This window comes from Dipodomys spectabilis, unplaced genomic scaffold, assembly GCF_019054845.1.
Source record: "Dipodomys spectabilis isolate Male_0828 unplaced genomic scaffold, ASM1905484v1 ptg000016l, whole genome shotgun sequence".
NCBI classification, from domain to species: domain Eukaryota; kingdom Metazoa; phylum Chordata; class Mammalia; order Rodentia; family Heteromyidae; genus Dipodomys; species Dipodomys spectabilis.
Window position 1 is genome coordinate 143,307 of NW_024870693.1, and position 13,343 is coordinate 156,649.

The following is a 13,343-nucleotide window of genomic DNA, read 5'->3' on the forward strand; positions in this document are numbered from 1 at the left end:
ATCTGGGTTGGTTCCATATCTTAGCTATGGTAAATAATGCTGCAGTAAACATAGTTGTGCTGGTAGTTTTAGTATGGTCTTGTTTGTGATCCTTTGGGTAAATGAACAAAAGTGGGATTGCTGGGTCATAGGGGAGCTTTATGGGGAGTCGTTTGAGGAAACTCCATACTGCTTTCCAAAGTGGTTGAAGACTTTTACACTCCCACCAAGAATGCAGTAGGGTTCCCTTGTGGCCCCATCTCCTCCAGCATTTGTTGTTGTAAAAATATGGATTGCTTCACTAATTTTCGAGTCATCCTTGAGCAGGGGCCATGCTAATCTTCTCTGTATCATTCCGATGTTAGTGTATGGGCTGCCGGATTAAGCACAGAACATTTTTTATATAGAAGGTGTAATTGATTTTCTTAGTCAATTCCACAAAAAAGTAAGTTCAAAAGAATTGTCATGAAATTTTAGAATCATGCATTTCTTACATAAGCACACATTTTTGATGTTGGCATAATTTGTGGAGGGGAAGGGGAAAATGTTTAGGGATACAAGTAGACCCATTGCAACAATGAAAGGAACTTTACAACTTTGGTATCTCTACTACTGCCATACCTGCAGATTGTAACTTGATTGCTTCTTTTGAGGTAAGTATCACTATGCCTGGGTCTGCTTGGACTGTGGTCCTCCTAACACAAGCAAAACACATAGCACCCATCAAATGGTTAGAGTTTCTGAAACTTCTTTTTTTTTTTTTGGTCTGGGCTTGCCTGGAACTGCAATTCTCTAATCTCTGTTTTCTCAGTAGATAATAGTACAGGTTTGAGCCACTTTATCCAGTAAAAGTATACAATTTCAAGATATCTTGATATTGCCTATATTTGTGCTTAACATATATAGCTAACCTTAATTTTCTCCCTCTTTTGTTTACTACTCTGAGTTGAAAACATTGACTTTCTTGATATACATGGCTTTGTTTTGGGTGGAATCCCATCACAATCCAAAAAATCTCCCAAAAAGTTTATGTCAAGAATCATGGAAAAGAAGGCTTCAGGTTGGAAAGAAAACACTGATCCTTAACTTATATGCAGTATATTTATAGTGTTAGTCAATACTTTCTGAAGTATGAGAAGAGAAGGAAGACAGAAATGTGAAAGATGTCAGGTCTCTGTGGAATTTCTGTAGTTGTTACTTCATGTTATATTCTTCCTTAAAACTTGCTTTATTAAAAGCCTCTGGGTGGATATTGGTTGGACTGATTGGTAAACTTACCCAAGAAATGAAGCTGATTTTAGAAGGCTGATGATTTGGTAAATAAAGGAATGATGAAAATGAGAACAGATATTGTCACAGAATGAGCCAACAAGGTTCATTGCTGAACAGCAAAACAAAGCAGTTTCAAGTCCGATGATGCACATTGGAACATATATAGATAGATACATATATGTATACATATACAAACATACGTGAAAAAGTATATATGCAGTAGAATACAGAGAAAGTTGGTGTGACAAGTATTAAACTATATCAAACTGGTTGCAGGAAAGGTCCAGTAAAATATCAATAGTTTAGCATAGATTTTGCATAGATTTCTAAAGAATGAAAATTCTTCCCTCATTTTATACTTTACAAATATCCTTAGTATATTTTAAGTTTTTTATATTGTAGTTGGAACATCTATATAATGCTGAGAATTGGAATTACATAAAGTATGCAACATGAATAGGCCAGCCAGAATAGGAAAGTTCATTAGATTCTTATTTCCAATTAAACACCAGGAGAAAAGGAGTTCCAGTTCAGATTTTATGTAGAGCACTGGCCTTGAACACAAAACGACCAGTCAGGCCATGAGTTTAAGCCCTAAGATCTACAGAAACAAAAACACAAAATATAACTTGGAGTTAGATATTTTATAATGAAGCATTTTTTACATACTCTACATTGTTAGAAAGACTAGATTTCTGTGTTAGCTTTAAAACCTACCATAATAAATGATATTGTCCATTTATTAAACAGAAAGGCTTACTCAGATTTATAAGTTTGAAGGTTTCAGTGTATGTTCAGTTGGTTTTATTGTTTTGGTGGCCTGTGACAAGACAATGTCAAGGTGAGGAGTATGTCAAAAAGAAATGTTTTTGACCTAGAATGATTAAAAGAGAAAAGAAGAAAGAAGATGAGAGTGCATGTTCTCACAGGTTTTATTCTGAAGAACTTAATCTCCAGAAGAACTATTCAGGTATTCTCCACCGCCTGGGAGGAAATGGAAAGTCATTTTTCTTTAACACATAAGTCTTTCTGGGGCATTGTAAATTCAAATGGCAACATCTTCACCAATGATAATGACTTGTCCAGGGGTGGAAGCAACTAGATATTGCTATAAATTCCAATCATATCCTTTTTCTTCTCATACCATGAAAGCCTGCCACAATTCCCAATCAAATCCCATCAAAGATTCAAACATTAATGCTGTCCCAAAAGTTCTGTATGCAAACCCAGGTACATTCACTTCATTTAAGATGGCAATAGTATATGAAAATTTTAAGTCTTCCATAGAAAAAAATTCATATTAAGTGAAGTAAGCCGGTACCAAAGAAACTTCAGGTCCCATGGTTTCCCTTATTTGCAATAACTAGTATATGTCTGAGTCAAGCAGAAAAGGTCAGATAAGTTGATTTTAGGGAAGTGAACCCTAATATATGTATTCAATTTTTCTTTCAGGTGATTGTTTCTACACATTTATAAGATTATTTCTTTGTTGCTTTGTATTCCCTTCCCCCATGGTATAACCCTGCTTTCACTGTATTTGAGGTTGGTATAATTTGTGGAAGGGAAGGAAAAAAACAAATCGTTTAAATAGGGGTACAGTTGGATCCTTTGGAACAATGAGATGTACAAGTCGTTATATGGAATAACGAACTTTACAACTTTGGTGGGGGCAGGGAGGAGGATTGCATGGAGGGGGTGAGGGTGGGAGGATGGGAAGGGATGAGAAGGGGAAACCAAGGAGGAGGCTACAATGCTTGATAAGAAATGTACTCATGGACTGGGAAGGTGGCTCAGTGGTAGAGCGCTTGCCTTGCATGCTCAAGGCCCTGGGTTCGACTCGTCAGCACCACATAAGCAAAAAGAAAAAAGCCAGAAGTGGTGCTGTGGCTCAAGTGGTAGAGCGCTAGCCTTGAGCTGAAGAGCTGAGGAACAGCGCCCAGGCCCGGAGTTCAGGCCCCAAGACCAGACCCCCCAAAAAAAAAAGAAAAAAAAAAAAGAAATGTACTCATTATCTTGCCCATGTAATTGTAACCCCTCTGTACAGCGTTTTCACTATAAAAAAAAAAGAAAAATTTAAGTCTTCCAATTACATTGTCACCAAGGAAACAATTACAATATTTCCTTAAAAAATATCTAGATTGTAGAACACTTTAGTCACAATTAAATCCATTATAGGATTTAATTTAAATATTTAGTCACTGAAATGGATATTCTATATCCACAACTTAGAGCCCTTTCAAAATACATAATTACAAACCTCATCTATTACCATCTTCTGTGAAGACAGTCCTTGCTGAAAACAAACCAAATGTGGTAAACCAATTAAAATGTACGCCATTGTCAAATGCTGTTGTTTTAAAGCATGGAAGTGACAGCACAATTAATGCCAGTAAACAGCTGGTTCTAAGGAGTTTGGAAAGTGATTACTTTGTACTCTAGGTGGAAAAATCCACAGATGTTTCAGATTGTGCTTCATTTTGGCATTTGTAAGATATATTTTGGAAAGCACAATGAATGAAAGCATGTTGTTTTATAAAGATTTGCTGGCTGACAAACTAGGGAAAGAAAACTTATTGAAATATTTCAAATGAGAAGACAGACAATAGAGTGTGTAAGATGTGGTATGCAGCTTTAAATACAGACTGAAGCAAACCAAAGAATGGGAAAAAAATTTTCCTTAAATGCTTTCTGGGTATATTGTGCTATACACTATAATGATGAAATGATCATTTATTTGGAAAAGTCATGGAAAAACACTGTCACCTGTTGAATTTCTTTATAAAGTGAATCTTAAATGATAAGAATGAAGAAATTTAAATATGTTAATAAAACGTTATCAAGTATTACTTTAATTTTTGATTAAAAGTTAAATCAAACTGACAGACTATTAGTCCATTAAGATTAATGTTTCCTGTCATATGTTATTTTCTTTTTGTTCCTCTTTTATGGGTGGTGATTTTTTTTTCAGAAAGGCAACCTAGTCTTAACCATTACCCACAAAATTTATGCTGTCATAGAATCAAAAAGTTTTTTTTATTAAATTAAGACAATAGTAGGCTCATTTTATGCCAAACCAAAATATAAACACCAAAAACATTTTTCACTAAAAAAACACTCAAAAAAAATCATGAGGTTTTGGGGGAAGACAGAGGAGGAGAAGCTGGAGGGTAAACAAGCTCTTACATAGACAGCAGTTTAAATGTTCCAGTCACACCAAGTGTGCCATCACAGTACAGAGAGTTTGGCCAAAGAGGGAAAATCCAGGCAAGATGACAGATCTGAGCACTTGCCAGTAGCCACAGCTGAGGTGGCAGTAGGGACAGTGCCAGTGGCTATAGCCACCATACCTACAGAAAGAGTCCATGACAAAGGCCCCAGACGTGGCTGGTGAGCAGATTCTACTCAACACCAGCAAGAACTGACAAGGAGCAGATATCTTCATCCTACAGATCACAGACCAGAGATGACCCAAGAACCAACACTCTTACATGAGTAGAATCCTGACATCCTTACTCCTTCTCAGGGAGCAGAGGAGGGAAGGCCGCCCCTCCCCCACTACCAGAGATCTCCATCTATGATACTGACCTCCCCAGGGCTGAGCAGCTAGCTCCAATTCAGGCCTTGGAAGAAAACAAGAGTCATTTAGTAGGTCACAGGAAGTAGACATGACCTGTCAGGCTCAGCTCCACACAGGGGAATGTCACCCCACCAAGTCAGTGGAACCTCTGTGGAGTGATGTCCTTCACATGGTAAACAGAGCCAGAGGCTGCCCCTCCCTACAACAGCCTAGACAAACAATTGAAACTAAGTAAAAAAAATAAATAAATAAAACCCTGAGAATGGGTTCCATGAGTGTTTCAGGAGTTGTCCCTCAGGGAAAAGCTACCATTTTCTGAAAGGCCCCAACCCTACCTCATCAAGGCACTTACACACTGCAGGAAACTGCCATCTCCCTCTTTGGTGATATTCAAAGCAGATCTCCCGCCCACTGAATAGCCTGGGAAGAGGATCACAAAATCCTGGGTAAAGCAGAGCATTTTTCTGCCAGCACGAAAAAAAACTGACTTAAGAAACCAGTCAAGCAAAATGAAAACTAAACACCACAAGCACACCAGAGACTCCACCAAGAGACAGGTTATAGACACAGGAGAGATACAGGGTCTTATCATTCCCCCCCCAAAAAAAACCCCAAAATAAAAGAACTCTTCTTTTTAACCTTTTTTTCAATTTTTAAAAGTGTTTGATGTTAATTTTTTCTCATAATTTTTATTTTTGATGTGTGTGTGTGGGTTTAATCTCTTTTGACCTTTTGGTCCCTTTTTTATTGTTTTCATTTCTTTCTCTCTCTCTTTCTTTTTTGTTTGACTTAATTGCTGTTCTGCTCATCCCCAGATACATACCAGTGGTCAATTATTAGACCTTATCCCCCATTGTGTACATACTTAATCCTGAAATTTATAACTCGATTCAAAACATCTTAGGCTTAATTTCTTTAATGGCAGTATTATCTCTTCATACCAGTATAATTTTCAATTAACTAATTTTAATTTTCTTTTATTTTTTAGTTTTTCATGTTTCCTTTCTATCCCTCCTCTCCTCTCAACCTATCCTTTTCTTTTCTCCATATCATTTCTTTAAACTTACATAATTTTTAAGTGTTTCACTTCTTAGATTTAAATTTTTATTTATCCATTTTTTCTTTATTTTTAAAAAATCTCTCTCCAATCATTCTGTACAATGCATTTCCCTCTCAGAGATTAGGACTTGGTTAAATTCACTCTTTTTTTTTCCACCAGATTTCTTTTTTTTTTTTAATTTATTTTTTTGGGGGGGATCCAGTTGTGGGACCTGAACTCTGGGCCTGGGCGCTGTCCCTCAGCTCTTCAGCTCAAGGCTAGCACTCTACCACTTGAGCCACAGCGCCACTTCCAGCTTTTTTCTTTTTGCTTATGTGGTGCTGAGGAATCGAACCCAGGGCCCCAGGCATGCAAGGCAAGCACTACCACTGAGCCACCTTCCCAGCCCAAATTCACTCTTCTTTTACCTCTCCACATCCTTCTAATCCTATTTTTCTCCACAATTGTCCCTAAACCTAATAATTTCTGGTGTGTCAAATCCTTTTTGCTTTTATTACCCCATTAGTCCATGGTTGTTTGATGATGAATAGATTGTATCTGATGTACTAGATTGTATCTGCAGCCATTTTGACTGTGCAACTACAGGACTTCGGTTGATGCTTGCCTTAAAATAGTGGTCTAGCACAAAATTGGTTTTACTTTCATACCAAATGGGCAGAACAAGCCGGAAAACACAAAAAAAATGGCAAGTCCGGGTATATGAATTCCCACTCATGATAATCAGGTGACAGAATATTAATGAATAATCCAGAAGAGAGTTCCCAAAAAGCTCTACAAACATTACTGGTATACATGGTGAATGAATAGATTGAAAGCTTGCAAAAGACTCAGTGTGAGCGAGATAGAGAGCGAGAGGGGGCAAACCAAAGATTAATACAGGAATCTTGTGAGCATGAGGAAGCTACTCAAAGATTAATACAGGAATTGCATGAGCAGGTTAAGAACAGTCAAAGAGAAATACAGAAATCGCATGAGAAGGTTAAGAACAGTCAAAGAGAAATACAGAAATTGCATGAGAAGGCTGAGATCAGTCAAAGAGAAAGACAGGAATTGCATGATTGTGAGGAAGCTGTTCAAAGAGTAATACAGGATTTGCGAGAGAAGGATGAGAATAGAGCAAGATCAATAAAGGCATTCATGGAATCCATGAGCAGACAGCTGAATGAATTCAGGGAGACCACAAAGGGAATGCTCAATGGAGCCCAAGAAAAGTAATGGGAGTCCAAGGAAACCATAACGAATCAACTAAGTGATTTGAGAAGAAACACTGACCACCAAATTAAGGAAGTAAAGTTCATACAAGACCTAAAACAAAGCTGCAACAAAGAATTTGAAGCCATCAAAGCCAAACAATTAGAAGGAAAAGAAATAAAAAACAAAGTAGAAAATCTTGACAGTTGGTTAGACCATGCAGAAGATCAGATCTCGGGAATTGAAGACAGCCTAGATATTATAGAGAAAGAATGTATAACTATTCTTGCAATATGATAGATCTATTCAACATTTGGAAAGCACCATCAGAAGGCCTAATCTGAGGGTAATGGGTGTAAAGGAGCACCTAGAGACAGAAGTTAACGGTTTAGGAAATTTATTTCACAGAATCATAGCAGAGAATTTCCCAAACATGCAAAAAGATAGGCCTATTCAGATACAAGCTTTTAGAACCACCAAACCAGACTTACAAAAGATACTTAAACATGTCCTACACATAGAAAACCAACAAGAGCATAATAAAGGCCAAGAAACAGGATCCAAGGGAATTAAATTAAAACTCAACACTGAAAGCCACCAAAGAAAGTCCTGTGACACATGGAGGCTGAACAACACACAGTTGAATCACCAGTGGGTCATGGAAGAGATTAGAAAGGAAATGCAAATGTTCATGATATTCCACAAAAATGAACACATAACACCCCTTTATGATGAAGGTTTTGGAAAAATTAGGAATCCATGGAACATTCCTCAATACAATAAAGGCTGTATATGACAAACCTATAGCCAGCATTATACTCAATGGTGAAAAACTAAAGCCATTTCCTCTTAACTCAGGAACAAGACAAGGATGCCCACTCTCTCCACTTCTCTTCAATCTAGTATTAGAATGCCTAGCTACAGCAATAAGACAAGATGCAGACATAAAGGGGATCCAAATAGGGAAAGAAGAAATAAAACTCTCCCTCTTTGCAGATGACATGATCTTGTATTTAAAGAATCCCATAGACTCCACTCCCAAATTACTCAAGCTGATTCAAAACTTTGGCAAAGTAGCAGGTTATAAAATTAACCCCCAAAAATCAATGGCTTTTCTGTATGCCAACAATGAGAAAAGTGTGGCTGAAATTAGGAAAGCAACTCCATTTGTAATAGCCCCACAAAAAATAAAATACCTAGGAATTAACTTAACTAAAGAAGTGAAGGACCTCTATGATGAAAACTTTAAAATCTTGAAAAAGGAAATCAACACAGAACTTAAAAAATGGCAAAACCTCCCATGCTCCTGGATTGGAAAGATTAACATCGTGAAAATGGCAATACTTCCCAAGGCTATCTACAAATTCAACGCAATACCTATCAAAATTCCACCCTCATTCTTCAAGGAAATAGAAGAGGCAATCCAAAAATTCATATGGAACAATAAAATACCCCGAATAGCAAAAACGCTCCTCAACGGAAAGAACACTGCTGGAGGAATATCAATACCAAATTTCAAACTCTACTATAAAGCCATAGTAATCAAAACAGCTTGGTATTGGCATAAGAACAGACCTCAGGACCAATGGAATAGAATTGAAAACCCAGAAATGAACCTACAGACCTATAGCCATCTAATCTTCGATAAGGGAGCTAAAACAATAGAATGGAAGACAGACAGCCTCTTCAGTAAATGGTGCTGGCAAAACTGGTTAACTACATGTAGAAAACTAAACCTAGATCCTTATATATCACCCTGCACCAGAATCAACTCCAAATGGATCAAAGACCTTGAACTCAAAGCAGACACTCTGAAAACATTACAGGATGGAATAGGAGAAACCCTGGGTCTCCTTGGCTCAGGCCGAAATTTTCTGAATAGAGACCCGGAAACACAACAAATCAAAGAAAGGTTGGACAAATGGGATTGTATAAGGTTGCAGAGCTTCTGCAGGGCAAATGACATAGCTAGCAAGATCAATAGAAAGCCCACGGAGTGGGAGAAGATCTTTACTAGCCATACAACGGACAAGGGTCTCATATCTAAAATATACTTGGAACTCAAAAAATTAAACCACCCAACAACAAATCCTCAAAGAAACAACTGCCCAATAAGTAAGTGGGCGAAAGACTTAAAGAGAAGCTTCTCTGAAGAAGAAAGAAGGATGGCCAATAGACACATGAAGAAATGTTCAACATCCCTAGCCATAAAAGAAATGCAAATCAAAACAACATTGAGATATCACCTCACTCCAGTTAGAACGGCAAAAATCAAGAACTCTAACAACAACAGATGCTGGAGGGGAGGTGGACAGAAAGGAACCTTACTTCATTGTTGGTGGGAATGTAAACTTGTTCAACCACTTTGGAAAGCAGTATGGAGGTTCTTCAAAAGACTTCACATAGAGCTCCCCTATGACCCAGCAATCCCACTTTTGGGCATTTACCCTAATGTTTACAAACAAGACCACACTAAAGCTACCAGCACAACTATGTTTATTGCAGCATTATTTACCATAGCTAAGATATGGAACCAACCCAGATGCCCCTCAGTAGATGAATGGATCAAGAAAATGTGGTATATATACACAATGGAATTCTATGCCTCCATCAGAAAGAATGACATTGCCCCATTTGTTAGGAAATGGAAAAACTTGGAAAAAATTATATTAAGTGAAGTAAGCCAGGCCCAAAGAAACGTAGGTCCCATGGTTTCCCTTATTTGTAATATCTAGTATATGTATGAGTCAAGCGGAAAAGGTCAGATAATGTGATGTCAGGAAAATGAACCCTTAGATGTGTATTTTAATGTTTTTTTTCTTTCATGCATGTGTTTCTAACACATTTATAAGATTATCTCTTTGTTGCTTTGTATGTCCCTCCTCCACAGTATAACCCCTGCTTTCACTATATTTGATGTCAGTATAACTTGTGGAGGAGATGGGGAAAAACCAGTTGTTTAAGGATACAGGTGGACCTGTTGCAACAATGAGAAGTACAAGTTGTCATGTCCAAAAGGAGCTTTACAACGTTGGTGGGGGGGGAGGGGGGGAGGAGAAGGATTGGTATTAGGGGGGGAGGGGGGAGGCTGGGAAGGGATGTGAAGGATAAACAAAGGAGGAGGCTGCAATGCTTGGTAAGAAATGTACGCATTATCCTGCCCATGTAACTGTAACTCCTCTGTACAGTATGTTCACAAATAAAATTAAATTAAATTAAAAAAAAAGAAAAAAAAATGAACACATAAATTACCAGCACTTCTGGGACACAGGAAATGCAGTACTCAGAGGCAATTTTATACCTCTGAGTTCCTACATCAACAAATTAAAGAGATCTGAAACCAACAATTAATGAGATATCTGAACCTCATTGAAAAAGAACAACAAAATAAACCCCAATCCAGTAGATTGAAAGAAATAATTAAAATTAAATCAGAATTAAATGAATTAGAATCCAAACAAAAAAAAATAGAAAGAATCATCAAAACAAAGAGTTGGTTCTTCAAAAAAATTAACAAAAATTGACAGACGTTTAGCAAATCTTATCAGAAAAAGAAGAGGTCACACAGAAATAAACAAACTCAGAGATGAGAATGGAAACATCACCACAGAAACAACCAAAAATCCAGAACATTATAAGGGAATACTTCTCAAATCTTTATGCTAATAAGTTTGAGAACCTGGTAGAAATGGACCTTTTCCTAGCAAATATTGACATGCCAAAACTAAACCAAGATGAGTTAAATCGAATAAACAGGCCCATATCATGCATTGAGATAGAAGCAGCAATAAGAGAACTCCCATCTAATAACCAATGGATTACAGTGGAATTCTACAAGGCCTTCAAAGCAGAGCTCACACCAATACCCTCCAACTCTTTAATGAAATTGAAAGAGAAAGTGCACACGGAACTCATTCTATGAAAACATCCTAACCCTCATCCCAAAACCAGGCAGGGACTCATCAAAGAAAGAGAACTAGAGACTCATTTCTTTGATGAACATTGATGCAAAACTTCTCAACAAAATTTTGACCAATCAACTTCAAGAATTCATCCAAAAAATCATACACCACGATCAAACAGGATTCATTTCAGGGATGCAAAGCTGATTCAATATACGCAACTCAATTAATATAATATATTAATATATATTATATAAGGCCCAAATAAATATAGGTCCCATGGTTTCCCTTATCTGCAATAACTAGTATATTTTTGAATCAAGCAGGAATGGTCAGATAAGTTGATATTAGGTGAAATGAACCCCAAGATAAGAACTCAAATGGTTTTTTTTCTCTTGCTATTGTTTCTAGCATATTTCTAAGATGATTTCTTTGTATGTCCCTCCCCCATGGTATAACCCTTGTTTTCACTGTGTTTGATGTTGGTATAATTTGTGGAGGAGAAGGGAAAAACAAATTCTTTAAATAGGGATACAGGTGGACCCATTGCAACAATCAGATGTTCAACACGTTATGTTGGAAAAAATCTTTACAACTTTGGCTCATGGGTTGGTTTGGGGGTGGGGAGTTGGGAAGAGATGGTAAGGGGAAACAAAGGAGGGGCAACAATGCTTGATAAGAAATGTACTCATTTCCTTGGTCATGTAATTGTAACCCCTCTGTATGTATTTTCACAATAAAAAAATCATGAAATTTAAAGTAAAAATCCACGTCCATTTTTTTTGTTGTTGTTGGTCGTGCAGCTTGAATTCTGGGCCTGGGCGATGTCTCTCAGCTCTTCAGCTCATTGATACCACTGTACCACTTGAGCCACAGTGCCGTTTCTACCTTTCAAGTGGGTTATTGGAGATAAGAGTCTCACAGACTTTTCTGCCCAGGCTGGCTTTGAACCACTATCCTCAATCTGAGACTCCTGAGTAGCTAGGATTACAGGCATGAGCCACCAAAGCCCAGATCCAAGTCAATTTGTAAAAAGCAAGCTTATTGAAACTTCTGGATTTTCCCAATAAACAATCTTACTTTTTAGTATTAGTTTATAACTATGAGTTATTTTTAGATGTAACCGTGAACTTTTTAATAGAATCAAACATAATTTTTACTATTACTCAGTATCTCACAAAATCCACTGTAATTAGCTTTCCCCAAAGTAAATTATTACATACTCCATTACTCACTATTATTACACTCTATATTACATATAGTGTGAAGTGAAAATAGTTTGGACCATTTCATATAAATTATTAGATGGTATTTTAGCATTATAAATTCACATCTGTGATTTTAAAAGAAGGAAAGAAGATTTTAGAGTTAAAATCAAATGTAAATGTGTGGTGTGTCCTAATTAAAGCAAAATTTATGAGTTCATACAGACAAATTTATTTTCTTTCCACTAAAGGCTTTGAAGTAATACTATTGGAAATAGTGAGGCAAGAGGAGGAAGAATTCAAATCATGTCAAAGAATGTGTCTGTTATTCTGCTACCCCCTCCATTAAGAAGACCTACCTGGTCCCAGATATCACAAAACTTCAAGTAGCTCTCTTAGAAATCTATTTGGAAAAGTTCTAAATCACTGATTATTTATGTATTTTCTGTTATATGAAAAAAAATATAGACACAAAACAACTGAAATAAAATGCACACATATGTTGAAGTCACCACAGGTGGAAAAACAACCAACAAAGTAGAACTCCCCCAGGAACAAAAACTTGTTGTGCCTGGTTGTTTTTAAGCACAAAAACCTGAAATACATGTTACCCTTGAGTAGATCCATAAAGATAACTGTGTCTCAGAAATATGGTTGTGTTAATTTGTAATTAAATTCATCTAGATGAACGTAATATAGCAAATCATGTGAATGGATCAAATTGTTTAAAACAAATGTGACTGTATGTGGAGTGAGAGCAGCACATATTAAAAGAATAAAATAACAAAAATCATGACATACTTAAAAAAATTCAGAAATGCAACGAATAAGTCCAATGGTATCCATATTGAGACCTAAATCCTACTGATTTAACAAGAACAAAATATGCAAATAATAGAATCTGAGCAGTGTACCTGAGTGTACTTAATTTTAAACTACTCCAAATTGTAGAAGACTGAATGTAGGTTATCTAAAGGAAAACATCAACCCATGACATAAATGACATTAAAAATTTCATGAAAAGATAGAAGTAGTTTCTAGAAAATACTATTTTAATAAGTGGTGATTAAAATCTTTCTAGTACTGACAAAATTGCATACCTATTTAGTTAGATCCAAAAAAGACTCAAGTTACGCAAGCTGATTTGAAACTTTGGC

General features: G+C 36.7%; 1 non-coding gene across 1 annotated transcript; it reads right to left on the reverse strand.

Moving 5' to 3' along the window:
* Positions 1-261: 261 nt before the first annotated feature.
* LOC122096625 lies at positions 262-368 on the reverse strand. Its single transcript, XR_006145349.1, has one exon. It is a non-coding gene; the product is annotated as a U6 spliceosomal RNA (small nuclear RNA).
* Between the last annotated feature and the right edge of the window lie 12,975 nt (positions 369-13,343).